Source organism: Stegostoma tigrinum, unplaced genomic scaffold (genome assembly GCF_030684315.1).
Source record: "Stegostoma tigrinum isolate sSteTig4 unplaced genomic scaffold, sSteTig4.hap1 scaffold_73, whole genome shotgun sequence".
Classification (NCBI taxonomy): domain Eukaryota; kingdom Metazoa; phylum Chordata; class Chondrichthyes; order Orectolobiformes; family Stegostomatidae; genus Stegostoma; species Stegostoma tigrinum.
Genome location: NW_026728674.1, coordinates 1,294,363 through 1,319,739, shown reverse-complemented (window position 1 = coordinate 1,319,739; position 25,377 = coordinate 1,294,363). Strand labels below are relative to the sequence as shown.

At 43.4% G+C, this 25,377-nt stretch overlaps 1 long non-coding RNA gene across 5 annotated transcripts in view; it reads left to right on the top strand.

Moving 5' to 3' along the window:
• Positions 1-25,377, top strand: part of LOC132209237 (uncharacterized) — a 77,011-nt gene that overhangs the window by 28,196 nt on the left and 23,438 nt on the right. For 4 of the 5 annotated variants that reach the window (XR_009445333.1, XR_009445330.1, XR_009445332.1 and 1 more), the window contains exons 3-4: positions 4,651-4,852; positions 17,871-18,028. This is a non-coding gene — a long non-coding RNA (uncharacterized LOC132209237). The remainder of the gene's footprint in view (positions 1-4,650; positions 4,853-17,870; positions 18,029-25,377) is intronic. The other variant, XR_009445329.1, reaches the window with a different exon arrangement.

Here is a 25,377-nt window from a genome sequence, read left to right as displayed (position 1 = left end):
CACTTTGGTAAGATGAGTGATGAGGTCTTGCATCAAGTGTTCCGAGAGCTAGGCAGTGGATTAAATAGCAGAACCTCTAAAGTTGCAATCTCTGGATTATTCCTGGTGCCACATGCTGAGAAGGCAAGAAAAAGGGGAAGAAAACAGATGAATGCTTGGCTCAAGTGTTTGTGTTTGGGGAGGGATTTAGACACATGGATCTGAAGGACAATTTGTGGGGATGGTATATCCTCTGCAAGTTGGCTGGTCTGCAGCTGAAGCAGAAAGGAACCAAAATCCTTGCACAAGGGTTTGCTAATGTGGTGAGGAATTTAAGCTGTCGGCCTCCAAGCAGTGGGCAATTGAAGAGCAGGTAATTCACTGAGGGGTGAGAAAATAATAATATAAAGATTATATTAGGGGATTTCAACTGCACAACATTAATTGAGATAACATAAAAGTTTGACTTGGGAAATAATTCTTTAAATACATTTGAGAGATTATTTAACATCACCATGTAGACGAGCTTGTAAGGGACGGTGCAATGCTGGACCTACTTCTGGGACACAAAGGCAGTGTTCAAGGTGACAGTGGCTAAGTGCTTTAGTGATAGTGACCATGACAACAGACTTTTCAACGTGGGAGAGGAGATCTGTTTAAAAAAAAATGTTTTTGGTTTGGGGTAAGGCATATTTGACTGAAACAAGGCAGGATCTGGGTGTAATATTTTGGGAAGTTAGTTGAGGGCGAATCTACAGCAGAAAAGGAACTGGGAGAGTCAAGGCCAGCTATGTTCCGTTTTGGGTGAAATTTATGATCAACAAGCCTGGAGAACCCTGGATCTTGAGGAATGTTCAGGACATGTTTATGACAAGTGCAAAGGGAGCAAATGAATGGATGACTAGTGACGTATAAAAATGAAGTGTGAAGAAACGGTGGTGGCCAAGATTGGAAAGAATATCAAGATATTCTGCAGGCATATCAAGCAGGAGAATAACCAGGGAAAGAGTAGGGCCAATTAGAAACCGGGGTGTACGAAGGGTGATGGGGCAATCTGTGTTCAGAACTGAAGAGCATCGATACAGTCGACAAGTACCTCCCATCTGTCCTCCCTTCAAGGAGGAGCATTGATGTCTATAAAGCAGGAAGATGCAGTGTGAAATTGAAATTATTGGCTGGTTTAAAAGTGAACAAATCCCCACGCCCATATGAGTTGTTTCCAAGACTGCTGTGGGAGAAGAGAAAGAAAATCTCTTCAGAGATAGTAGGAACTGCAGATGCTGGATAATCTGAAGAAACAAGGTGTAGAGCTGGATGAGTGCAGCAGGCCAAGCAGCATTAGAGGAACAGGACGGCTGATGTTTGGAATCTGGACCCTTCTTCAGAAATGGGGCAGGGGAAGGGATTCTGAAATAAATATGGAGAGAGGGGGAGGCGGATTGAAGATGGATAGCTGAGAAGATAGTTCGAGAGGAGACAGACAGTTCGAAGCGGCGAGGATGAAACCAGTGAAGATGAGTGCTGGTGGGGGGTTAGAACATAGAACGATACAGCGCAGAACAGGCCCTTCGGGCTTTGTTGTTGCACAGACCAGTGAACTAATATAAGCCCACCCCGCTACACCAGCCCATCAGCACTCATCTGCTTACCCAAGGACTGTTTAAATGCCCCGAATGTGGCTGAGTGAACCACATTGGCCGGCAGGGCGATCCACGCCCTTACCACTCTGAGTAAAGAACCTGCCTCTGACATCTGTCTCAAATCTATTATCCCTGAATGTGAAGCTGTGCCCCTTTGTACAAGCTGAAGTCATCATCCTCGGAAAAAGACTCCCACTGCCCACCCGATCTAATCCACTGATCATCTTGTATGTCTCTATTAAATCCCCTCTTAACCTTCTTCTCTCCAATGAGAACAGACCCAAGTCCCTCAGCCTTTCTTCATAAGACCTTCACTCCAGACCAGGCAACATCCTGGTAAATCTCCTCTGAACCTTTTCCAATGCTTCCACATCCTTCCTGTAATGGGGCGACCTGAACTGCACGCAGTATTTCAAGTAAGGCCGCACTAGCTACATCTTTTAATATACTAGCACGGAGTACATCAGGTCCCAGATACCTATCGACCTTTAACCCCATTAGTTTCCCGAGCACCTTTTCTCTGGTGATATTTCTTGTCTGCTTTTTGCTCTTTGTTCACTAAATATTTTTGAGATGGTATTTGTGCCTTTTGCTGTGAAGACTGACATAAAGTATTTATTTGTCTCATTTGCCATTTCCTGATTCCCCATTATTATTTTTGCAGCCTCCATTCTTTAAGGGATCTGCGTTCACTTTGACCTCTTCCTTCCTTTTCATTTGTTTCAATAAGCTCTTATTGTCGGTTTCTTTTCTATTTCTCGGCTTTGAAATCTTTCCTTATTTCTGGTTTCCCACTAACCTTGGGCACTGACTGTTGAATTGGCAGAACATTGGAGAGAATGCTGAGGATATGGAAGTTTTGGTCTGGTGAATAGTACTCGACATGGTGCTGTTGCCCCCACTCCTGCTCAGGTGTCTCCCAGTTGAAATGCCAAATGGGACCCTGCCCATGCTCTTCACAGCTGCCCTGCAGCATTAAATGGCTGGAGGCAGGACATGGGGCGCCCTCTTGGATGGAAGTTCTACCTTGTAGAACTCCTGGCCACTTAGAGCCCAGAAGAGTCTGAAGTTGCTGATGGCTGGATGGCAGGTCCCGGACTAGAGGTGCGGAGTGGTCGAGGGTTGTTCGGGGTTGTTGAAACGTTGGATGAGAGTTTAAGGGCGTGAAGTGCCTTGGATCAGGCCAAGGGGCCTGTGGATGAGGATCCCCTACCAACTCAGTTTTTTGAGGCTGGATTGTGCATGTAAAGCTCACTGCCTTCCTGATTGACATCTATCTCCTTACGCAATAGAGGAGATCCCTGAAATTGCCATCAATTAGTCTCAGGAGGTCAAAGGATAGGCAGGCTGCTTGACAGTTCCCCAGAACTTCCACACATGTACACACAGTGCCCTCCAGATTTTATGTGTTTCTTCCCACCTTCGTATCTGTGGGATGGGGCTTTATAATGTAGCTCATGCAGTGCTAAAACAAAGAAGTTATCCTGAACCTTGAAATAGGACTGGAATGATACACCCAAATCTGGGACTAAACTTCAAGAGTAATAATTTTGGTAATATTGAGTAATAATGATGAAATTTACCCAACCTGTTTTAGGATTGTGACATTTTATCAACAAATTTAGCTAACGCTATTTTCATTGGAGTACAGGGGATTAATAAGTAGTTAATGGAGACATAAAGGATTATGATTGGTTGGGATAAGATAAACGTGGAGAGGCTGTGTTCCCATGGCTGGTGGATGATGTTACAAGGAGAAGGGAATGCATTCATGTTTTGGGGAAAAGATGTAGGGCGATGTCGAGGGGAATTTTTTTCAAGCAGTGAAGGTTCATGGGCCAGGATCTCTCTGCCTGTGAAAGGGTTAGAAGCCGAGAAAATCAACGATTTCACTCAGATGAATGCATATCTCTGGGAGCTTCATTCCTCATATTGCCATTAGATTTTATTTATGGAGGTTCTGTTGTATTTGGAGTGGTTCGATTGGCATTCCATGTTTTGACCATGTTTGCCAGATTTTGTTGGCATCATGTGAACTAAAATTGAATTGATACTTGTTTAACTACTAATTGTTTTTGGTAGACGCTGTAGAACATACCATGTGTATGACAAAAGAGCAAAATTATAAGAGAAATCTAGTTCAAAACCGAGGTAACAGAGCGCCTTTTTAAAATGAACAAGAATGTGTGATTAACACACTTCATAGCTGCAACCTAGTGTGATTTAAATGAATGCTGATTACCAGCAGTGAAATAGGGGTTGTAAGATCCACTATTTGAAACGAGTAAAGAGCCAATTAGTTTGTACTTTGGATTTGGATGTAGTGAGAATGCACGTCGGTTGAAAGAGATGGATGTTTTAGTTTAAATTGTACTGAGTCCTGCTTCATAAATATAAAGGAGGGCTTCATAACATACAAAGCTACTGTTCCTCCACCATTGTTCTGCAGAAATTACTGAACCAAACGACAGAATATGACCAGCATCATAAGACCATAAGACATAGGAGTGGAAGTGAGGCCATTCGGCCCATCAAGTCCACTCTGCCATTTAAATCATGGCTGATGGGCATTTCAACACCACTTCCCTGCACTCTTCCCCCTCGCCCTTGATTCCTTTTGGGATCAAGAATTTGTCGATCTCTGCCTGGAAGGCATCCAACGTCCTGGCCTCCACTGCAATCTGCGGCAATGAATTCACAAGCCCACCACTCTGGCTGAAGACGTGTCGTCTCATTTCAGTTTTAAATTTACCCCCTCTAATTTTAAGGCTGTGCCCACGGGTCCTAGTCTCCCCGCCTAACGGAAACAACTTCCTAGTGTCCACCCCTTCTAAACCATACATTATCACTGACGGTTCCCTAGTTAGATTTGACATCGTGCATTTGAGAAGGAAATGGCCTGTTTCCTTCATTCCAGAGTACTTTTGTGAATCATTGTATTTATTTCTAGGCCAAATACAGGAATTAATTTTATTTGATAGCTCAATAAGTTAAAACTGTAATCAAAGTTAGTTTTCTTCCTCCTTTGTAGTGGATCTGTTGGAGTTGCACACAGCGCAACGCGTCTTTGATCAACACAAATTGACACAAACCGAGCAACTTCTGAATGTGACTGAAGTAATCAACTGTTTAACGTCCATTTATGATGTTTTGGAACAAAACCACAAGGACTTGGTCAATGTGCCACTCTGTGTCGACATGTGTCTGAACTGGCTGCTGAACGTATTTGATACGTATGTATGATTTACACTTTAATGTAGTATGTTTAGATTCTCCTAAGGTGCATTTAAACTGCATCCGACGGATTGGATTTTGATATGTATATGATCCGTTCAGTGAATATGAAGATTGTCGACTGATTAAAATCAATCCTGGTATTGTTGACATAAGGTTTCAGTATGTTCTAATTTCATTTCACTTAAACAGATAAAGTAGTTGAAAGTTTTAGCGATTTTTGTTTTAAATCGTAAAATTGAAACTGATATACTTTGGAATCCATTTGGTCAGATCTGTACAGGATCATGTAGACATCTCGACACTCTGATTGTAATGCTCTTCACGGTGACAAATGTTAGTGCTGGAGAAAGACGTGTATAAAGTACACAATATGAACATCATCCAGTTAATGTCAAGGAATAAACGGCCAGATGTAGAATAAATTTTTATGTGACACTCAATCTCGTAGAGTCATACAGCATAGAAACACCATGTCTATGCCTCCCAACAAACACCAAACTACACTAATCTCATTTATCTACACTTGGTCCCTAGCCTACTTTGACCTAGCATTTCAAATGCTCATCCCAGATGCTTTTTAAATGTTGAGAATACCTGCCTCAACTACCCTCTCAGGCAGCGTGCTCCATACGTCGTCCACTTTGTTGATGAAAAAGCTTTTCCTCAGACTTCCTCCAAAGCATTTAATCCTCACCTTAAACTTGTGCCATCTGGTCTTAGACACATGTGCCATGGAGAAAGGATTCTCACAATGTATTCTGCCCGTGCCTGTCATAATTTTCTTTGCCTCAATCAGATCCCAACCCCAACCTCAGCCTCCTCTGCTCCAAGGAAAACAAACCCAGCATACCAGTCTATCTCATAACTGAGACTTTTTAACCTAGCCAGTATCTTGAAGAGCATTAACTGTGCCATTGTGGTATTTTCCAGACTAATTGTCGTTCAGCTTATCTCAGTCAGATTGTTTAGTAAACTCCATTTAGGAATAATGTTATGCACTTCACTTGGAAATGTATTAGGACTGTGACAGTATATTGGGGAATCCTTGCAAGCGGAGAGAATTTTATTTTCTTTCAGTCCAGGCTGGATACAATTCTAGGACTTGGCAATGGACGTCCAGGGTTAAACTTTCGGTGTCCTCCTATCCACCCCAATCACCTTGAATTTACCATTAATATAAAATTGAGCTTTGTCTGCATGAGATGTGTTCCAATATTAAATTGTTATTGCGACTGTCAATTTTGACGTTCTTCATTAGGTGCGTACCCTTCATATTGATAGCAGCTCAAGCTGCTTCAGGATGTCAAAACCAAAATGTTGCCTTTTCCAGGGAAATTGTAGATATTGAGCTGAAATTCTCGCTAGGGAGCACTGAACGACATGCACTATTTCCCAGTACCACCTCATTAGTACTTATTCCCTTTTTCTACCTGCCAGACAGAAACTGGATGCTCCGAATTAACGACATGAAATTCTGAGTGGGTGTGTGGTGCTTCCACATTGCTCAATGCTCCTCTGCACCTCCAACTTGGGCACTAGTCCGCAGCATCTGCAGCCACACCCATCAGGATCACCCCATGTCCACAGTTTTGACATGTGACATGTTCCAGCCTCAGCACATCATGGCACATCACAGATCTGCTTTCAGTACTCTTCTGTACTTCATTGCTGCATTCTGGATTGCAGCAGCCCCCCTCATTGCAGTGCTACTGCCAGGGCACTTTTGGATGCAGGGACAGACACCCATTCGTGTATTGGGCCACGTTACACATCAGGACACCTTGCTTGAGCTCTCAACTCTCATTGTGTCCCTGCATGAATGCTAACAGCTCCTCTGCCTTGTCTTCATTTGCCTTGTCTTCTTAAGGTTTGCCCCTCCGCCACATCTAACAGACTCATAACGCTACTATGTTGATTAACTTTTTAGCATCGAGACCAAGCCAGACAGCTTGTCATGCTTGTTAGCAGTCATCAATCAAAGGAGTGGATGTGTTGCCGTTCAGCACCGTGATATGTTGATCTCACACCTGCAGTCTGTGCCAGCTGCAGAAGCACAGAAGGCATTGCATTGTCTCCAACCACATGGTCATGCTTCAGGTTCCGAGGGGAATGGTCTCCAGTCAAGCGAGGCACTTTCAGGCAGCAGATCTAGGTAACTCCAGGGCATTGTCTGATATCACTCGAGGGGCTTGGATGCAATCAGTTGGCTGCTCAGAATGACCATGGTCAGGACACTGTCGTCATAGGTTGTGAGAAGTCAAACATTAGACACCTCACTACCTGTGTTAGCTCTTTCTGCCCTACTGTGGGCTGTTTTTCCTGGAATGAAACAAAGGGAGGAATTGAGTGAGATGAAATGAGCTGGTGCATTTGTTAGTGCTCATGTATGTTTGGGAAGGGAGGTGAGGTCTCCTGGGTGAGAGCAAGAGGCACAGAGAACATACAGGAATAATAGCCTTGGGGCCTCAAGTAGACGAGAGCAAGCGAAGACAGACATTGAATGCTTTGGTGAGAATGGTATTACATGAGCTGTGCTGAAGGGTGGTGCAGAATTAGAGAGAGTGTGAATGTGAGGTAGCACAGACCAGGATCCTCTTCCATTGGAGCAGAGGTCACTGATCCTGCAGCACTGCTGTATGGTTCTTTTGGTGGTTGAGACTGCATTGACACTGGACAGCCTCAGATGAGTCTGGCGGAATATTGTGTTGTGGCCTCCTGTGCTTGTGCTTGGGAAAGAGGACAGTCCTCCACTGCACCAATCCATCCACCAGGACCTCCAGGTCCCTAACTGTAAATAAGGTGCTAATTTCCCCTTTCCTGCCCTGTCTGGGACAATTGCTATGAACTGTACAAGGCAGTTCTGGATTCTGGGTATTTTACTGGTTCACAATAGCCTTTAAACATGGCACTAGTGCCAGTAATACCGGGATGTTTCAGTGGTGGCAAACACGTGCAGTTACGATGAGTGTAGAACTAACTAGCGTCGGCTGAGGGAGGCACTACAGGAGCATTGTTGCTAGTTATTGAATATGTTTGCAACAACAGAGTGGGAAAATTTGTTAGGTCTTTTGGAGAGATACTGTCCTTGCAGTGCAATAAAAATAACACTGAACTAACATTCCAGTGTTTTCGACCTTCAGATTTCAGAACAGATTTAGACCATTCAGCCCATTGAGTGGGATCTGTCATTCTCAACCTCCTGTGTCCTCACTAAGCAAGAACATATCTATCTATGCCTGAAATCAACTCTGACTTGGCCTCCACAGCTTTCTGCATCAATGAGTTCCACAGATTCACAACTTTCTGACTGAAGAAATTCCTCCTCACCTCCATCCTGAAAGGTGGTCCCTTTGACTCTGAGGCTGTGCCCTCAGGTCCTGGTCTCTCCTACTCGTGGAAACATCATCTCCATGTCCACTCTATCCAGTCCTGACTGACCTTCAGTGTGACCCCCTTCGTCCTTCTCAACTCCATCGAGTACAGACCCAGAGTTCTCAGCCACTCCTCACGTGACAGTGCCTTCATCCCCAGGATTATGTTTGAGAACCTCCTCTAGACCCTGACAAAGGCCAGCACATCCATCTTTAGATAGATGGCCAAAAACTGCTCTTAATATTCCAAATGCAAGATAACCAGAGCCTTACACAGCCTCAGCAATACATCTCTGCTCTTATATTTTTGCCGTCTTGAAATGAATGCTGATATTGCATTTGCCTTCCCAACTGCCAACTGAACCTGCATGTTAAAAGAATCCTGAACTAGGGCATCTTTGTGGTTCAGATTTCTGAAGCCTTTCCCCATTTAGAAAATAGTCTATGCCTGTACTTGCCCATCTCTACAGACTCTCTGTGACCTCCCCACTTCCTCAACACTACTTGCCTCTCCACCTATCGAAATGTCATCTGCAGACTTAGCAACAACGCCCTGTGGACAACAATACCATCAGTTCCTTTGTCGAGATTGCTAATGTATAACGTGAATGGCTGTAGTCTGATCTCTGATGAGTGCGGAACTCCTGTAGTTGCTGGCTGCCATCCTGAAAAAGACCCTTTTATTGCCACTCTCTGCATTCTGCCAGTTAGCCGATCCTCTGTCCATGCCAGTACCTACTCCCGAACACCATAAGCTCATTTTTTATTTTGAAGACTCCTGTGTGTCACCTTGTCAAAGGCTTTCTGGAATTCCAAATAGATAAAGTTCAATGGCTCTCTTTGGTTTTGACTCTATGGTTACATTCCCAAAGAATCTAACAGAGACCTTCCCTTGACAAAGTTGTGTTTTCTCAGCCCAATTTACCATGTATTTCCAAGTATTGCCATGTACTTCCAAGCATTGTCCGGTCTCATCCTTAATAATAGACTCTGAAATCTGACCCAATGACCAGCACCAGGCTAACAGGTCTGTAATTTCTCATCTTTTGCCTCCCTCCATTTTAAACAGGGGTGTTATATTTGCCATTTTGCACTCCTTTGGGACCCACCCTGACTCCAGTAATTCCTGAAAGATCACCAATGGTCTTCTCACTTATCTCCTTCAGAACTCTGGGGGACAGTCCATCTGGTCCATGTAATTTACCATCTTCTCTGAATTATAGAATTCCTACAGAGCGGAAAGAGGCCATTGGGTCTGCACCACCTCCGCAAAGAACATCCCACCAAGACCCAGCCCTGTACTGTTTCCCGGCAAGCTCACATTTGCCACGGCTGATCCACCTTGCCTGCACATCTTTGGACTGTGGATGGAAATCAGAGCACCTGGCGGAGACACATGCAGACATGGAGAGAATGTGCAAATTCCACACAGACCCTTCAGCTTCCCCTGTACCTTCTCCTTAGTGATGGCCACTGCACTCACTTCTGCTTCAGACTCCCTTAAAGCTCTACTACTGGTGCCTTCCAACCTCAAGACTGATGCAAAATACTTGTTCAGTTCCTCTGCCATTTCTTTGTTCCCCAACACTACTTATTTGGCCCCTCTTGAAATTTTCTTTGCATTTTCAGGGGTGTTTACAATAACAATATCTACTTTATAGTGTTGACAAATGGATTGTTTAGATCATCACAGAAACAATAAGCAAAATTCGTCAGTATTCTCATTTAACAATTATATATATTAATATCACAGTCAATGCATTTCCATCAGGTAAGCGCGTAGCTGGAACTTTCTAACCCGGCAGTTTTCACTTTTCTGTTCTTAACAAGAATACCTATTTATTACAACAGCATAGATTCTAGCTACAGACACATGTTTACAAACATTGGACATATATCTGTATGAATTAAAACTGTAAACCCCCTGTCAACTCATCTTCCTGCAGACAAACATAGAGTGGAGATGGATAAACCATGGATATTATAGGTGGAAAAAAATGCGAATTAAGTCCTAACTAAGTGGTCCCGGTTCACAGGATTTGCCAAGATGATCTTGAGAATGAAAAACAAATGAATAAATATCGCAGAGTGACTTATTATCTATTAAAGCATGTGTTGATGATATGGCATTGCTGTGATCATAAAATAGAACATTGTCCAATTTCCTGTGAGCATTACCGTAGTTTTCATTTGTATTCTCCATGTCGGGAACATATTTATTTGGTACTTTACTGACTAAGTGACGCTCGCTCATCTACAGTGTTCGGTTGCAAACAGCCAATATTTTATTATTCTAACTGAGTAACCATGGTTTGGAATTTTGTCATGGAAATGTATTTCACTTATGTTACTCTGCGTAATTGTAGCCAATCCTCCATTGGCAAAGAAACACACAACTACAGCAGTTAATAAAAGAAAGAACTGCATTTATGTAGCACATTTTATGGTCTCAGGCATAAAAAGTACTTTATAGGCAGCTAAACTACCTTTGAAATGTCGTCACTGATGTAGCATAAGAAAACCTGTTGTATTTAAAATAGTCAGAAGTAAAGAAATATGAAATGAAGTAATAATAAAAATAGTGAAAAAATATGAAATTATGAATGTGAAGAAATATAAAATCTCCAGTCCCTTGCGAGTGGAGTCATAGAATCAGGAGATGTAGAGTCAGTATGGAGCGTACCAGGGAGGAGGCCATTCTGGATCTGGTGTTGTGCAACCAACCGGATTTGATCAGGGACCTCGAAGTAAAGGAGCCATGAGGAGGTAGTGACCATAATACAATAATTTTTGATCTGCAATTTGAGAGGGAGAAGGGAGAATTGGAAGTGTCAGTATTGTAGGAACTAGGGAGCTATGAGGGAGGAGCTGGCTAAAGTTCAATGGTTCAATACCCTCGCCGGGATGGCAGTGAAACAACAATGGCAGGTATTTCTGGATATAATGCAAAAGATGCAGGATCAGTTCATTCCAAGGAGGAAAAAAGATCCTAAGGGGAGGCAGGGATGGCCGTGGCTGACGAGAGAAGTTAAGGACTCTATAAAGATAAAAGAGAAGTAGTATAACCGAGCAAAGATTAGCGGGAAGCCGGAGGACTGGGAAGCTTTTCAAGAGCAACAGAAGATAACTAAAAAGGCAATACGCAGAGAATAAAATGAGGTACGAAGGAAAACTGGCGAAAAATATAAAGAAGGATAGTCAAAGTTTTTTTTAGGTGTGTGGAAAAAAAATGGTTAAGACTAAAATTGAGCCCTTGAAGACAGAAACGAGTGAATTTATTTAATGGGAACAAGGAAATGGCAGGAGAGTTGAATAGGTACTTTGGATCTGTCTTCACTAGGCAAGACACAAGCAATCTCCCAGATGTAATCGTGGCTGAAGGACCTAGGGTAATGGATGAACTGAAGGATATTTATATTAGGCAAGAAATGGTGTTGGATAGACTGTTGGGTCTGAAGGCTGATACGTCCTGATGGTCTGCATCCCAGGGTACTTAAGGAGGTGGCTCCAGAAATTGTGAACACATTGGTAATCATTTTCCAATGTTCTCTAGATTCAGGATCAGTTCCTGCGGATTGGAGGGTGGCTAATGTTGTCTCACTTTTCAAGAAAGGAGGGAGAGAGAAAATGGAAATTATCGACCGGTTAGCCAGACGTCAGTGGTGGGAAAGAATTATAAAATTAAATTGCGACTCATTTGGACAGCAGCAACAGGATAGGTCAGAGTCAGCATGGATTTACGAAGGGGAAATTGTGCTTGACTTATCTTCTGGAATTTTTTGGGAACGTAACTATGAAAATGGACGAGGGAAAACTCGTGGATGTAGTCTACCTGGACTTTCAGAAAGCCTTTGATAAAGTCCCACTTAGGAGATTAGTGAGCAAAATTCGGGCACATGGTATTGTGGGCAAAATACTGACTTTGGTTGTAAACTGGCTGTCTGACAGGAAGCAAAGACTAGTGATAAACGGGTCCCTTTCAGAATGGCAGGTGGTGACCAGTGGGGTACCACAAGGTTCGGTGCTGGGACAGCAGCTGTTTACAATCTACATTAATGATATAGATGAAGGCATGAAAAGTAATGTTAGCAAATTTGCCAATGACACAAAGCTGGGTGGCAGTGTGAAATATGAGGAGGATGTTATGAGAATACAGGGTGACTTCGACAGGCTAGGTGAGTGGACGGATGCATGACAGATGCTGTTTAATGTGGATAAATGTGTGGTTATCCACTTTGGTGACAAGAACAAGAAGGCAGATTACTATCGAAATGGAGTCAAGTTAGGTCAAGGGGAAGTACAACGAGATGCAGGTGTTCTTGTACATCAGTCAATGAACGCAAGCATGCAGGTACAGCAGGCAGTGAAGAAAGCCAATGGCATGCTGGCCTTCAAGAGGAATTGAGTATCGGAGCAAAGAGGTCCATCTGCAGCTGTACCGGGACATGGCTTAGAAGGATGAGAAGGGGTCTGATTGAGACGTATAAGATTATGAAAGGATTAGACACGCTGGAGGCAGGAACCATGTTTCTGCTGATGATTGAGTCCAGAACCAGAGGACACAGTATAAAAATAAGGGATAGGGCATTTAGAACAGAGTTGAGGAAAAACTTCTTCACCCAGAGAGTGGTGGATATATGGAATGCTCTGCCCCAGAAGGCAGTGGAGGGCAAGTCTCTGGACACTTTCAAGAAGAGATAGGTACAGCTTTTAAAGATAGTGGAATCAAGTATTATGGAGATAAGGCAGGGACAGGATACTGATTGTGGATGATCAGCCATGATTATAATGAATGGTGGTGCTGGCTCGAAGGGCCGAATGGCCTTATCCTGCCCCTGTTGTCTATTGTAAAAGTTAATTGTATAAGAATGATTAAGACGGTCCCTTTATGTATGGTGTTGGCAGCTTGTTCAGATAGGGAAAACAACATGGCTGATCTTGATTCCGCTCCTATTTGTTACACAGAAGCCTCTTCGAGCAATAATTCTTGAATGTTGATGGGACGTTGAAACACAGGTAGATTATCGTGATCACTTGTTGAAAATGGATAGCAGCTAGTAGTTCTCTTTCCACTCAACTAGTGACCAGTCGGCAATGGTCAAACAGTGCATAACCCAGAGATCACAAGCTCCCCTGAGACATGATGTCAGTTGAGTCTCATGAATAACTACCTGCAGATGGACTATCTATAGATTTAACATGGTATTAAATCTCACATATACTGCTCTCAACCATTTTAATCAAAGTGTTTATCACTCGTTGCATCGAAACAGATCACACAAACTGAAATGGCATATGCACAAATACCAACATACAAGTTCTATATAGTGGCATTTTGTTTAAAGTTGTATTTATTAAATGAAAGGGTGGAGTATAATCTTCACAAATCATATTAAGATGCTGTAGAAATCTATGGAAGTGAGAAATTTGTTTTTTGATTCAATACATGTCTGACAAATGACAATTCAAAGAGATCTTTGTTTCAGCTGGAGTGGGTCGCGGAGTCGTCCTCATTAGGGGCATTTAAGTGACTATTAGACAGGCATATGGGTGGTAGTTTAAGATAGGGGTGGAGGTTAGATAGACCTGAGGTTTAGGGTAAAAGTTCGGCAGAACATTGTGGGCTGAAGGGCCTGTACTGTTCGATGTTCTATGTATGTTATGCTGTATTCAAATAAGTAAAGTCAGTCATGACATTCTGCAACTTCCTTTTCCAGGGGTATGAGTGTAAGAATCAGAGTGCTTTCTTTGAAAATTGGCTTGACGTGACTCTTCAAGGATCATCTAGAGGAAAAATACAAGTGTCAGTACTAAATCTATCATTGCTGATACACATGTAAACTGTAGATTTAACTGTATGTAAACTTTGTTTAACAAACTAGCACACTCAATAAACTGACAAAAATTATACACCAGATGTTTACTGTATTCTCATAATCTCTGTGATGTCTGGTGAGGGTGCACGTGAGAAGGCTCCCTGCCAGTAAGTTTTATTTAAGGCAAAGTTGCTTCATTACTGAAGTTATTTATACTGTAAATGAAGGAGAACAGTGATGCATATATCCTGTGCATTATGTTCCGATTATTGAGTTTGTCAACAATGTATCTCACAAACTAATGGGCATATTTCATTGAAAGCTGGTACGTATGGGTATGGTCAAAGGAAGAACTGATTAGTTTTTGACAGATCCAGATTTATTTCTCTATTTTTTTAAAGCATCAGTTAAAATCGGTCGGATAGGCAAATGATCATCTTTCTGGAATATTGTTGATTGATTTAGAATGTTGTGGATTGTGTCAGCCCTGACAGTAGAATTTGTCCCAACTATCAAAATATGAGCAGATCTTTGAGAGCAGATTATCAAATTGGCCTGAAGCTTTCTCAGTGAGATGGAAGCTTTTAATAAAAAGGATTTATTTTGTTAGCCTTGCTTTTACAAAGAATCAGTCAAGTGGAGAAATGCCTCCAAGAAAAGCTGTGTAATTATAGACTCATGGATGTTTGTTGCACAGGAGGAGGCCGTGTGGTCTGTAGTTCCTGCACTACTCAACAAAGATCTGTCTACATTGAACTCACATGGCATTGATTTCCTTTTTGACTGTTTGGCCCATAGCCTTGGAGCCTACGGCAACACAAGTGAACATCTAAATACTGCTTAAATATTCAGACACTTTCTGAATCAGTCACACTTTCAGTCAGTGAGCTCAGGACTCCCACCACACTGGGGTAAATAGGTTCTCCTCAACTCCCCTCCCCTGTCTACGAATGGAAAAAGCAACTTCCAGTTATCCTTTCTCTGCCCGTCAAAATCTTAAACACCTTTACCAGGTCTCCTTGTCTGCTCCACTCTTGGCATCGGTCAGTTGGGCAGGTCAGTGGCAAATTGATATAGCCTGAAGAAGGAATAAGATAAGAGAGTACTTCATGTGGCAAAGCCTGTCATGCCCGATGGAGGACAGCAACGGCCGTCAGCAGTGAAGTCCACTGGCAAGGATGGGCGGGCCTGAGCCCAGCACAGGGGAATACGAGCCGTCACTGTGGAGCCCTCGTTCAGTGTGTCTGCAAACTCGTGGCTTCAGAAAGGACTGTAATGTTTGACTTTTTAAACTTTTGTTTTTATTTTTCTACTGTTATATTAAGAAGACTGTCGTGCTGAACTTGTTAACTTATTCATTTATTTTTCTAACATAGAACATGGAACGGTACAGCACAGTACAGGCCCTTCGGCCCACGATGTTGTACCGAACTTTTACCGTCATCCTAAGGTCTATCTAACCTCCACTCCTACCTTATACTGTCATTCATGTGCTTGACTAATAGCCGATTAAATGCCCCTAATGAGGCTGACTCCACTACCCTCTCCAGCATTGCATTCCACTCCCCTACGACTCTGAGTAAAGAAGGATGGATAAATTTTCTACATCTGCATCTAAAATTTCGTACCGAGGTACTTTGTACCTGAGATGGCACCGTCTGAGGTGACATTGTACTCTTGTACCCTGTATTGAATACATGTGATAATAAAACCTAAATCTAAATCTAATGCATAGCAGGACACTGGGAAGCTTAGAGGAGAAAAGGGATCCTGGGGTACTTGTTCATAAATTCCTGAAGGGGTCAGGTCAGGCTAATAAGGGTTGTTACAAAGACATATAGGACATCTCCCTTTATCAGTCGTGGCATAGATTGTAAGAGTGGGGAGGTCACTTTGGAGCTGTTTAAAAGTTTGGTTAGGCCACAGCTGGAGTCACGTGTGGAGTTTTGGTCACCACCCATTAGGAAGGATGTGATTGTACTGGAGGGAATGAAAAGGATGTTGCATGTGTTGGAGCATTTTAGCTGTGAAGAAAGGCTGGAAAAATTCAGATTATTTTCTGTGAAGCAGAGAACGTTTGGCGGGGTGAGTGGAGGTCCTGATAGAGGCATAGAAGATTATGAGAGGTATAGATAGGTTGAGTAGAAACCATTGTTCCCCTTAGTTAAAGCATCAATAACAACAGGGCACAATTTTAAAGAGAAAGACGGGAAATTTAGAGGAGCTTTGCGGAAAATCATTTTCATCCAGAGTGTGGTAAAGGTCTGGAATGCATTGCCTGGGAGGGAAGTTGAAACAGGAAACCGTACAACCTTTGAAAAGTACTTGGATGAGCACTTGTAATGTCATAATATTTTTGAGAATGGTCTAGTGTGTAAAAATGGGACTAGTATATGTCGCAGTGTATTTTTAGAGGTACAGCCTTAGTGGGCTGTAGGACCTCCTCTGTACTCTATGATTCCATGAGAACCCCCAGCCCAGGCAGCATCTTGGTTTTTTCAGTAATCTCCAGGATCACACCCTTCATAGTGTGATCCCTTGCCTTGTTAGCCCTCCCGAGTTCGTTAGCTCACACTTTTCCTGGTTGAGTTCCAATTGCTGTGACCCGCTGACCAGTCTGTTGATCTCCTCCTGAAGTTTATTCTTCCTGTCTGTCAACCAATTTGCCAATTTGCCAATTTGCCTTTGATTCCATGGCTGTTATTTACATGACCATTCCACCGATATCCTCCTCACTGAATTAGTGATTTGCTAGTGACACGGTCATACAAATTGTGTTTAAGCCCAAATGAAGAATATACATGACAAACTTCAAGGGTCCTTGTGGCAAGCCCTGCACAGCCCCACTGAAAGCAAACATCCTGTCAAATAGACATCCCTCTACCATCAATCACCCTGTGCTCTCTGCCTCAGCCAGTTTTGGCTCCAGTGTGCCTCTTTGCCTTTGATCCCGTTGACTGTTGCTTTCTTGATCAGTCTGCCAAGGGGGACTTTACTAAGTCAACATCAAATGCAGAAGTTCATCAATCTTCCAATATCTCCTCAAATTTGGATCAAATTTCTGAAATGTGACCTCATCTTAACAAATCCATACTGACTATCCCTGATTAATTCATGCAAGTACATTCTACCCCTAAGAATGCCTCTTTGTAGCTTCTCCAGTGCTGAGATTATTCTGACTGGTCTTTAATTTCCTGGTCTGTTTCTTTGTCCGTTTGATAATAGTGGGACAATGTTAATAGTCCTTCATGACTTCACGTGTGATTGACAAGGGTTTGAAAATTGCTGCCAGGGGCCCAGATATCTCCTCCCTCACTTCCCTCGCTAACTGGTATACGTTTCAGTTCGCCCTGTAGATGTATCCACTTGTAAAGTTGCTCAACCAGCTGCATCTCCCTGTCTCTTAACCTCTGATGCTCCGAGGTCCTCTGCCCTGATATCTTACTTGCAGTGTCCTTTTCCATTGTAAAGATTGACACAAAATATTCATTGAGGACGGTGCCGATGTTTTCCAGGTCCACACAAAAATTACCTCTCTGAAATGAACGAGGAGCTATTAGAGAGGTTTGAGATTTACAATCAAGAAAGAAATTGACAAAATGACTTCCTTGGAGAATCATACAACATACATTGTCCATTGTTGTAAACAAACAGAAGTTTTTGTTTCCACAGTTGTTTGCAAATAGCCAATCAAGATCATAAAATAATGTTTTAAGATGATTTACAAAGCAAGGCAATTGAGGAAGATGTATTGGATGTATTGAACTCTCAACTACCTCCCTTAAGTTTAGGAATGTCAGTATTTTTCTTCTGGATAACTTTTGCAGATATCTTCAAACAAGTAGCTGAACCCACAGATTTATGTGACCAACGAAGCCTGAGCCTTTTGCTTCACGATGCAGTCCAGATCCCTCGGCAGCTGGGTGAGGTAGCTTCATTTCGAGGCAGCACCATTGAACCAAGTGTCCGCAGTTGCTTCCAACATGTAAGTGTGCTCTGCACCAATTCATAATGTCAAGCGGGTCTACTTGCCAGTATGAATTTTGAGCTCATTTTCGTTTTGTTCACCTGCACATCTGCCAATGTGGTATATCGTATCCATTGCACCCGGTGTGGCCTCTGCTACATTGGGGAAACCAAGCAGAGGCTTAGGAACCACTTTGCAGAACACCTCCGCTTGGTTCGCAACAAACAACTGCACCTCCCAGTCGCGAACCATTTCAACTACCCCTCTCATTCCTCAGACGACATGTCCATCATGGGCCTCCTGCAGTGCCACAATGATGCCACCCGAAGGTTGCTGGAACAGCAACTCATATTCCGCTTGGAAACCCTGCAGCCCAATGGTATCCATGTGGACTTCACAAGCTTCAAAATCTCCCCTTCCCCCACTGCATCCCAAAACCAGCCCAGTTCTTCCCCTCCCCCCACTGCATCTCAAAACCAGCCCAGCCTGTTTCTGCTTCCCTAACTTGTTCTTCCTCCCACCCATCCCTTCCTCCCATCTCAAGCTGCACCTCCTTTTCCTACCTACTAACCTCATCCCACCTCCTTGACCTGTCTGTCTTCCCTGGACTGACCTATCCCCTCCCTACCTCCCCACCTGTACACTCCTGTCTACCTATCTTCTTTTTTATCCATCTTCGGTCCGCCTCCCCCTCTCTCCTTATTTATTCCAGTTCCCTCTCCCCATGCCCCTCTCTGATGAAGGGTCTAGGCCCGAAACGTCAGCTTTTGTGCTCCTGAGATGCTGCTTGGCCTGCTGTGTTCATCCAGCTCCACACTTTGTTATCTTGCACTATTGATATGGACTGGTTTGTCACTAGAATTTATTACCCAGGCAAAGTGTGTCACGACTTCAGTTGATCTGAGCTCTTAACAGCAGGTGGAGCCTCAAGTTAATGCCTCTTCTGAATGCTGGCATCTCCGACAATCCAAATTCCTCAGTACTTCATTGAAGTATTACCCTAAAAATTATGCTTAAATATAAATTACAGCTTGAAGCCATAACCTTCTAATTTATTGTTGAGAGCTCTACTAGTTTATAACAGAACTAGAACAGACCTGGAATGGATACGGGATGGTTTTCTTGAGCAATATGTTGAGGAACCAACTGGAAAGCAGTGCATCTAAGACTGGGTGCTGTGTAATGAGAAAGGGAATCATTGCCAATCTAGCTGTGCAAGATTTCTTCGAGATGAGTGGCCGCAACATGATAGAATTTTTTCAATCAAGATGGAGAGTGTGAGAGTTGATTTGGAGACCAGGGTGCTGCATCTTAATAATGAAAGCTGAAGATATGAGGCATGAAATTAGCCTTGATAGATCACAAAGAGTTGCTTAAAGGGATGACAGTGGATAGGCAATGGCAAACATTTAAGGAGCACATGGGCGGACTGCAACAACTGTTTATAGGCCCGAAACGTCAGCTTTTGTGCTCCTGAGATGCTGCTTGGCCTGCTGTGTTCATCCAGCCTCACATTTTATTATCTTGGAATCTCCAGCATCTGCAGTTCCCATTATCTCTGTTTATTCCTGTCTGGCATGAAAGCAAAATGGGTAAGAGGACCAATCCATGACTTAACAAAGGCAATTAGCGATAGTATCTGATCCATGGAAACAATATTTGAGGATTGGCAGCATAGTAGAATTTAGCAAAGAAGGACCAAGGGATTGATTAAGAAGGGGTAAATGCAGTAAAGTAAGCATACAGGGAACATAAAGACTGACACAGAGTTTCTATAGATACGTGAAGAGAAAGAGACTGGTAAAGACAAATGTTAGGAAGGGGGTTGACCAGTCAAGGGAAGACAGACAGGTCAAGGAGGCAGGGCTGACGCTGGTGGGTAGGAGGTGGGGTGGGGTTAGGGTGTAACCCTAACCCGAACTCTCACCCTAATCTCCACCCCACCTCCTACCTACCAGCATCATCCCCTCCTCCTTGACCTGTCTGTCTTCCCTTGACTGATGAACCTCCATCATAACTCCCCAACAACACTCACCTTTACTGGCTCCAGCACCGCCTCTTTGATCTGTCTCCACCTATCTTCTCCTCTATCCATCTTCTATCCACCTCCCCTTCTCTCTTTATTTATTTCAGAATCCCGTTCCCCTCCCCCATTTCTGAAAAAGGGCCCAAACCCGAAACGTCATCTTTCCTGCTCCTCTGATACCGCTTGGCCAGCTGTGTTCATCCGGCTTCACACCTTGTTATCTCAGATTCTCGAGCATTGGCAGTTCCTCCCATCTCTGAAATGGTCTGTTGGCCTTCGTTCCGAGAGGTTTCGAGTACAGAAGCCGGAATGTGGTGTTGCAGTTACGCAGCACCTTGGTGAAGCCGCACCTAAAATAGTGTGTGCAGTTTTGTGCTCCTTTTCTGCGGAAGGATGCTGTTGCTCTCATAGTTTATCAGTGCAGCGCATGTTTATCAGCCTGTTTCCCGGAATGGCAGGTCCGATGTATGATCAGAGATTGACTCGGTTAGGATTGTTCTCGCTGGAATTCAAATGAATGAGGTGACTTATAAAATTCGAACAGGACTGGACAGGATAGATGCAGTTCCCAGTGGTGGGTGTGTCCAGAACCAGGGCTCACAGTATGAGGATTCAGGATAGACGATTTCGGAGGTATTTCTTCACCCAAAGAATGGTGAGTCCGTGGAAATCATTACCAAAGCAAGCAGTTCATGTCAAAACATTGAACGTATTCAAGATATGGCTAGATACAACACTTGGGGTGAATGGGATCAAGTGTTATGGAGAGAAAGCAGGATTAGGCTGTTGAGTTGGATGATCAGTCATGATCATGAAGAATGGTGGAGCAGGCTCAAAGAGCCATTTGGCCTCCTCCCTCCTCCTAGCTTCCATGTTCACAATAGTCACTCTCTGAAATGCAAAGCTTGAGCAATTGTGCAACTTTGAACTGGGTGCTGGTAGTTTGGTCAGTAACGAAGTTAGGTAAGGCTCGGCAGGACAGTGCTCATTGTTGTTTCTAACATTTTCACCGTGCAGGACTTAGTCCTTGCTCTGCTTCAAGCGAAGAAGTGAGCTAATTGGAGATATCTACAACTTGTTAAGGTTCCAAAGGTTTAAAGTGATGTGGGGATGTGTGGTATTGTTCATAAAGTACATCATGAAGATAAATAAGATAAAAGATAAAAGAATGACGAGAGTAAGATGAGGGCCAATCAAGGACAGTAGTGGGAAGTTGTGTGTGGAGTCAGAGGAGATAGGGGAAGCACTAATTGAATATTTTTTGACAGTATTCACTCTGGAAAACAACAATGTTGTCGAGGAGAATACTGAGATACAGGCTACTCGACTAGCGTTTTGTACAGTCACGGGATTTATAGGGATTGACTTCCGGAGCCATGATGTCATGCTCCAACTGTACAAAATGCTAGTGCAGCCTCATTTGGAATATTGCGTGCAGTTCTGGTCGCCCCATGACAGGAAGGATGTTGAAGCATTGGAAAAGGTGCAGAGGAGATTTACCAGGATGCAGCCTGGTCTGGAGCACAGGCCCTATGAAGAAAGGCTGAGAGACTTGGGTCTGTTCTCATTGGAGAAAAGGAGGCTAAGGGGGGATTTAATAGAGACATATAAGATGATCAGAAAATTAGATATTGTGGACAGTGAGAGTCTTTTTCAGAGGATGATGATTTCAGCTTGTACAAGGGGGCATAGCTACAAATTGAGGGGTGATAGATTTAAGACAGATGTCAGAGGCAGGTTCTTTACTCAGAGAGTGCTATGGGCGTGGAATGCCCCGCATGCCAAAGTAGTTAACTCAGCCACATTAGGGGCATTTCAACAGTCCTTGGATAAGCATATGGATAATGATGGGATTGTGTCAGGGGAGGGGCTTAGATTAGTTCACAGGTCGGCGCAACGTCAAGGGCCGAAGGGCCTGTTCTGTGCCGTATTGTTCTATGTTCTATGTTCTATAATGGATATCACAAGTAGATGACTGATGTGTATACTGTGCATTGTCAAATGGTTCAAATTTTAGAACTGAAAAGTGCCTGGTCTACCTCAAATTGCCATGGAAAACCAAAGCTTCTCAAAAGTTTGAGCTTAAGCAAGTAATTCATGCTGCTGCTGTATAGTGGTTATGTGAATGGTATTTTCCCCTAGCAGGATGCTGTTGTCAGTCCAAAAATAATCCTCATTGCATTGACCAACATTGTCTATGAAATTTGCAGCCAGTATTATGCCAGACATATAGGTCATATATGATAATGATTGGCCGACTGAAAACTGCTTGTTTGTAATGAGCAGAGCACACCGCACCGGCACGTGTGAGATGCTTTCTCTTTTCCACAACCAAGGACCCCAACATGGTTCGCAGAACTTTCACTTTGATCCATTTCACAAAATTCGGCCCTCATCCATTCCACCTATCCCAGAATCATAAATTCTCCTTATTCTCAGCTTGTCCCTCCATCAACCTCTGCGTTCAGCAGATTATCTTCCAGCATCTTCACCAGTATCCCCTTTCAGCATTCCAAAGTGACCATTCCCTCTGTAGTCCACTCCTCAGTCACCAAGCAAGGTCCCAAATACACTTGTAAAGTGAAACAGCGATTTACCCGTACTTCATCTGTTCAAACATACAGGTATATTCAATTTTTCCAGTGTTTTCTCTGCAAAGGGGAAATGATACATTGATTAGGTGATTATCCTGCGGTACACCCTCATTCAGTCCACAAGAGTGGACTTGTCAACCACACGACATGTTTTTCTTCTCGTATAAATTATTCCAATTGTTTGAAATATCATGTTCTTGCGTTTGTTCCATTGGGTGTAAGACAAAACTGCTTTGGTAATAAAAGTCTCTCTGAAATGAAAGACACAAATGTAAGGTATTTCCGGCTGGTAGACAGGAGGTCGGAAAACTCCCAAAAATTCTCAAGGGAATGCTTGTGATGAGGTGGAGGGTAGAAGAAATTATGTTACGAAACATTATTTTTTGCAAAAGCTTGGTAACACAATGGTAATTTTTTAAAAAAAAATCAAAGGTTGTGTCCAGAAGAGGTGTGAATAGCTACATAGGCATCTGAATGCAAAAAGGGATACAGGAGCAAGATGGAAGCGTAGGTTCTGATCTAAATTGGTTGAACTTAATATTGGACCAGAAGGCTAGAAAGTGACAAGACAGATGATGAAGTCTTGTTCCTCAAACTTATATTAAGGTTGTTGACTAATTGATTGATTTATTGTCACGTGTACCAAAGTAGAGTGAAAATCTTTATTTATGAGTGGTACAGGCAGATCATAGTAAGCGAAGGATATACAGATGAAAATGACAGAGGCATGCAGGTTACATTGAACAGAGCATGCGCTCAGTGAGATCAATGTTAGCAAGATCAGCGTTATTTCAGGCTAGAGAGTCTATTTATCAGTCTGATAACAACTGGGAAGAAGCTGTTCCTAAAACTGTTGGTGTGCATGTGTTCAGGCTTCTGTACCTGGTGCCTGATGGAAGAGGATGTAGGAGATCATTACGTAGGTGCGATGGGTCTTTGGTGATGCTGGCTACCTTTCCGCAGCAGTGAGCCATATAAATGGAGTCCTTGGATGAGAGGTTGGCTTCCGTGATGATCTGGGCTGTGCACACCCGCTTCTGTAGTTTCTCACAGTCCTGGGCAGAATAGTTGCCATACCAGGCCATTATACACTTGGACAATGTGCTTTTAATGGTGCATCTGTAGAAATTGGTCAGGCCAAATTTCCTGAGCCGCCCGAGGAAGGAGAAGCATTGTTGTGCCGCCTTGACCAACGTATTTTCGTGGAAAGTCCAGGACGGGTTGTTGATTATCGTCATACCGGGGAACTTGACACGCTCCACCCTCTCAACCTCAGTTCCATTGATATACATCAGGGCGTGTTCTCCTCCTGTCTTTTGAAATCAGTGATCAGTTCTTTAGTTTTGCCGACATCGAGAGAGAGGTTGTTCTCTGCACCACGTCACCAAACCCTTTGCCTCCCTTCTGTATTTTGATTCATTGTTAGATATCCATCCCACTGCAGTGGTGTCGTCAGTTAACTTGCAGATGGCGTTAATTTGGAATTTGGCAACACAGTCATGGGTGCACAAGGAGTGCAGTAGGGGGCTGAGGAAACATCCTTAGAGGGCACTCGTGTTATTGTGGAGGAGGGGCAGTTACCTATCTTCACTGTGGTTTTGGGTCAGAAAGTTAAGGATCCAGTAGCAGAGGGCAGAGCAGAAACCTAGGTCATAGAGTTTTGAGATCAGTCTGGAGGGGATAATAGTGTTGAATGTGGAGCTGCAGTCAATGAGCAGGATTCCTACATAGCTCATTGTGCACATTGCTGCCAACGACATCGGTAGAAAGAGGGTTCACTGAATCCCTACAGTGTAGAAACATTCAGCCCAACAGGTCCACACCTACCCCTGCAAGGCTAACAAACCTGGTAGCTATGGACAATTTAGTGTGGTCAATCCACCTAATTTGCACATCTTTGGACTGTGGTAGGAAACTGGAGCACCTAGCGAAAACCCTCACAGACATGGGGAGAATGTGTAAACGAAGAGTCACCCAAGGGTGGAATTGAGCCCAGGTCCCTGGTACTGTGAGGCAGTAGTGCCAACCACTGCACCACCTTGTTGCCCTTGAGACTTTCTCCAAGGCTACCCTTGTGTCTTAAGGGACTCTTTTCCCCCCATTCTCACTAACACATTTATTATGTCGTACAATCCCGTAGCAGCAATATCTTTTAGAGTGTGGGAAGAAATGGGAGTAACTGGAGGAAACTCAAACAGTCATGGGGAGAATGCGCAAACTCCACACAGACAGTTGTCCACAACTGGAATCGATCCTGGGGCCCTGTCACTGTAAGGCAGTGGTGCTAACCACTCAGCCACTGTGCTGTGGCATTTAGGTCCTGCAAAATGAGTACAAGAACTAGAATGATGAATATTCAACCTTTCGCACAAAAAGTTGGTCAGAGCTAGGACTCATACTAATCACTGTAACACTGTTTCTGAGACAACAAGGTGGAGAGCTGGATGGACACAGCAGGACAAGCAGCATCAGAGGAGTAGGAAAGCTGATGTTTCTGAAGAAGGGTTTAGGCCCGAAATGTCAGCTTTCCTACTCCTCTGATGCTGCTTGGCCTGCTGTGTTCATCCAGTTGTACACCTCGTTAACTCCGATTCTCCAGCATGTGCAGTTCCTGCTATCTCTCCAGAACACTTCTTGTTTTGTTCACAGCAATGACAGAACACAGTTTGAGAGAAAATAATGCAGCCATATACACAACATTGATGAAAGATACTTTCTCATTTCCAAATGTTAAGGAAAGCGTTGTA